The sequence below is a fragment of the Sarcophilus harrisii genome, chromosome 5 (assembly GCF_902635505.1).
Source record: "Sarcophilus harrisii chromosome 5, mSarHar1.11, whole genome shotgun sequence".
NCBI lineage: Eukaryota > Metazoa > Chordata > Mammalia > Dasyuromorphia > Dasyuridae > Sarcophilus > Sarcophilus harrisii.
In genome coordinates this window covers 85,598,140-85,603,215 of record NC_045430.1, presented here as the reverse complement: position 1 = coordinate 85,603,215, position 5,076 = coordinate 85,598,140, and the positions used below count along the sequence as shown (strand labels likewise).

At 33.4% G+C, this 5,076-nt stretch overlaps 1 pseudogene; it reads right to left on the bottom strand.

Annotated features, from left to right (window-relative positions):
• Nucleotides 1-3,646: 3,646 nt before the first annotated feature.
• Nucleotides 3,647-4,585, bottom strand: LOC100931339 (annotated as a pseudogene).
• Nucleotides 4,586-5,076: the final 491 nt, after the last annotated feature.

Sequence of the window (5,076 nt, the reverse complement as noted above, 5' to 3'; positions counted from 1 at the left end):
CTCAAAAAATTTTTCAATATCTTCCATTGCTGAGAAAAAATATAGACTTTTTAGTATGGCATTCAAGGCTTTTATCAATTTGTTTCCATCTTATCTTTATAGCTTTTTTCATATAACTTCACTTCAGATATTCTCCTCCACAAAAAATGTGGCTTTGATATCTTCCAATACATTTTATATTCTCTGTCTTATATTTAACTCACATATTATCCATGCTTGGAATGGAATAGTTCCTCTCTTCAATTGTTAAATATATATACCTTTTTTTTAAAAAATTGAACACAATAATCAACAAACACAAATATTCCATAATCAAATGTAACAATAGCTCTCTTCTAGCTGCATCATGGAGTTGTCATTAGATAAGCAGAATAGACATCTCTAGATTTTTCTTCATCTTCCTTTCTACAAGGGCAACTTTGTTTCCTGACAGGAGAGGAAGTAAGATGTTTGGCCCACAAGCTTAATCACTGCTCTCTTCAGAGAAAGGGAATACTGAAGTGACATTTGTGTGTGTGTGTGTGTGTGTGTGTGTGCATGTGTGCTACCTTAAATATAATTAGTTGAGGATATATAGCTTTGGTGTTCAAGCTAAACTTATTGCTGTTCATTAGTATGGAACAAAGACTACCAAGCTCTATGTCTAAGACTAGATCTCTTTCTCACAAATACCATTTCCACAATAATCACAAAGTAAGTAGCAAAAAAGAAAAAACAGTTTATCCAAGTTGATAACAAAACAGAAATCACAGAAAATATACATTAGAAAATATATCATATATAATGCAGAGGGAAGGCACTTTCTCAATGGAAGCCAAATATCTCAAGTTAATCAAAAATAGGAGAGAGTGAGACCATGAAAGTTTCTTAGATCTCACTCAATAAAAAGTTTCCCGATGTCTCTAGTGTAGCAAGCTGGGAATAGAATCATTGAAGATTTCAGGATTTTCATATTGACTTCTTCCCAAAGTCATTTCCTTTAGGAACCTGAAGGAGAGGAAGATTATTCTTCTTCCCAATTCAGTTCATGGCAATCAGGCTGTGAGTGAATTTTATCTTCATTCCCTGGATTGTAAAGGAAAGAATGCACAGGAATGAGAGAGACTGTCCCTGACTGGCCATTGTTAAAGATGCATCCTGTTCAGGTTGTTCAGCCTGTCAAAGGAGAGCTCACTCGTAGTAACAGAACTCAGAAAAGCAAGCTGTCTCTCTGCTGGATGATCTGAGCATACATAGGCAAGCCACCATATATTTATTGTTTGTTAACTAATGCTAATTTTTAAGAAGTTTCATATATATATGAAAACCAAGTATAGGGCTGCTACAATTTCCTAAAAATTCATAGACACACCATAACAATTATACAAAATAATAAAATAAATGAAAAGTCCCATTACATTCCATATATTCCCTCAAAGAACTTAAATCCAACTTTGTGGTACTGCAAAATAGCTATTTTACTTTCAACCCATACCTTTCCTGTCCTACCAATTCTCAAAATCCAAATCTGTAACAGAGATATCTTTATAATTCTCTCTGCTACTAAATGATAATATCTACAGTCATATTCTCTGAGAAGTAGATCATTATCAATTCTTCTAATGCTGGAATTTCCATAGTATTTACCCATATCGGTACTTCAGGTACTTTCATTACCCATTAGATTACTTTTCAGCTTCAAAGCATCTTATTCTCAATGATTAGTGCTTAGGGAAAGAAAAAGCAAAATATAGTTATGGATTCAAAGTACCATGGGCAAAGACATGTTCCCACTCATATATGCCAGTTGAGGAGATTTAGAGAGGGATAAGAAGAGAAACCCAATTCCTATCAGCAGGAAGTCCAAGAGAGAGAAAGCATTAGTGAATAGTCCCAAAAGCAAAGTAATCTGAAAAAAGAGGGTGTTTCCACAGCTTTTTCCTATTGTTGATTGTACAAAAGGAGAGTCTTCCACAAAAGTTCATCTACATTGTTCTCATTTGCCAATCATCTTCAACACAACTAATACCCAAATAACCAACATCGTCTCTGATCATAATACCTCATCATGAGTTGTTGAGACATTTCAGCAAAGTACATGTCTCTAATCACTGAGCCAGAGATCATATTCACTTAAGTTGAAGTTGCCATTTTTTTAAAAAAAGGTCTATAGCCTATGCTCTCAAGGAGTATAAACATGATGATTCCCAAGATCAAAAGTTTCCCTGATAAATCTTCCAATACACAAAGAAGTCAGAATCTAAATAAGAAAACAACTACATTATACCTATGTTTTAGTAATATAAGAAGTCAAAATCTAAATAAGAAAACAACTACATTATACCTATGTTTTAGTAATATATTATTACTAAATATATTATACTTATATTTTAGTAATATATTTGACAAAGTGTCATAATATCTTTTTAGATAATATGGAATGATGTGGACCAGAAGTAGAGGTAGGTGAATTTAGTAATTAAATTCAAAGGATAGTTATTAATGAATTGGCATATATCTGGTTGGCAGTCATAGGAATCTTAAAATGATTCTGTTCTGTTCCATACTTTTATGTCAGACTTGAAGGAAAACATAAAGTGTTGATCAAAAATTTTTAATGTATTTATCAAAGTTTTAGCTTAAAAAATTTTATGTTAGATGAGAGATCACAAAAAATCATTCAGCTAAATTATTGATGTAATTTCAAAATTAAGTTGATATATTGATTCACTGATGAATGTACACACACAATTTGTTTATATATGGTTATTCTAAGTAACTTTTTTTCCTATCATCTCATTAATATTCCACATGGTAATCATCCAATACATTGAAAACCTTTCTCTGATCCACTTAACATTTTTTGGATATAAGTGAGACCCATGGGCCCTCTACTCCTTACTCTAGCTCCATGATAGGTCATAAGATAATAAGATCATAGATTTATACTTAGAGGCTCTTGATTAGAGTGTTCCATCAATAATTAAACAAACCTTCATTAAACTAGTTCTCTAAACACAGGAATCAAATTGTGTAAGTCATAATCCTGCTTAAATTGTTTCTAAGCTCTCAAACAAAAAGTTTTGGCTGAATTTTCTTAAATGTAGTGAGATCAAAAATTTTAATCTTTATCTATTTACTACCATATAAAAAGAGAGAGACAGCAGATGGAAGAGGTAAAAACATTGAATTCTATTGAAACAGAACAACACTGATAGAGGACTTTTTTGGAGCTCCTCAAAGCTCACTATCATCCACTGATAGTATAATAGTGACATACAGAAATAACAAAATATTGAAATGAGCAATTTGTTAAGAATTAAATTGTATTCATTTGAAACTTTCAAGTTAAGAAAAATAGTAGCATGTAAAAAACAGCTTTGATTCATGTTTACCATTTTTTAGCAGTAGAAATCAAATCATGTATTTGTATGCTTGCATTATTTCCTGGATATTGATTCTCAGATAATGATAAAAGTCACAGTTGAAGTTGGATAAAAGAATGAGAAAGAAATACTTTGAGTAATTGAGGTGAAGAATTAATTGAGGTGGGATTATGTAGGTAAGTGATAGAGACCTGAGATGATTTATCTCCCAGATTACATGCAGTAGATTCCAAAGGTTAGGGATGATTCATTTTTAGCAAATAGATCTTTTCTGAGAAGGCTTACTTCTTAGAGAGAAGGGCTATCTTTTTTAGAGAGTCCTTAAAGGCATCAATCACTTGCTTGTTCCTCAAGGTATAAATGAAGGGGTTCATCACTGGGGCAACTGAGGTTGTGAGGACTGACACCACCTTATTTATAGCCACTCCTTCCTTTGCAGAGGGTTTGATATAAATGAAGATGCAGCTGCCATAGGTGGTGGAGACAACAATCATATGGGAGGAACAAGTTGAAAATGCCTTTTTCCTTTGCTGGGCAGAGGGGAATTTCAAGATTGTTCTGACAATATATACATATGACAGAATCACACATATTAAGGTGATCATGAGGATCAACACAGCAAAGACTAAAACAATTTGTTCTATTAATTTTGTATCTGAGCATGTAATCTGTAAGATGGGAGATGCATCACAACCAAAGTGATCAATGACATTTGAGTCACAGAATTCCAGCTTAAAACCCAAGCTAAGTGGTGGGAGGATCAGCATTATTGCAGCCAACCAGGAGAAAACAATGAGCTGAATACAGACTCTATTATTCATTATAGTTGTATAATGCAGTGGCTTGCAGATGGCCACATAGCGATCATAGGACATAGCAGTGAGAAGAAAAAATTCACTTGCCCCAAAGAGAATAACAAAAAATAACTATGTGGCACAAGCATTATAAGTCACAGTATTGTCCCCAGTTGACATGCTGTAGAGGAATCTGGGGATACAAACAGTTGTGAATGAAACTTCTAAGAAGGAGAAATTGCGGAGAAAAAAATACATGGGGGTTTTAAGACGCGGATCCACCAAGGTGAGAGTGATGATCGTAAGATTTCCAATTACACTTAAAAGGTAAGTGAGAAATAGAAAAATAAAAAGCAGAACCTGAAGGCGAGGGTCATCTGTTAATCCCCGAAGGATGAATAATGTTATCCCAGAATGGTTTCTCATTCCTGACATCAGACTTCTGTCAGATCTGCATGTAAAATATAAGAAAGACATTGGACCTGAGGAATAAAATTACAAAACAAATTGGCAAGCTAGAACTGTCAGGAAAGGTTACACAATCTACAAACTCTGTCTTTATTTTTTTTTTCATAAATTTGAAAAGAAAGACTATTAAGATAACATTGGTCATCAAACTTTTTCTGAAGTTTGTTGCATTCTATATGTCTGCATATATGAATATATATATGCATATAAGGGTCCACATGTTTATAATGAACCATACATAAAACTTCAATATACACATAAATGTGTATATATACCTATGTATATATCCACATAAGTGGTGGAGACAACGATCATTTGGGAGGAACAAATCAAAAATGCCTTTTTCCTTTGCTGGGCAGAGGGGAATTTCAAGATTGTTCTGACAATATATACATATGACAGAATCACACATATTAAGATAGTCATGGGGGTCAACACAACAAAGACTA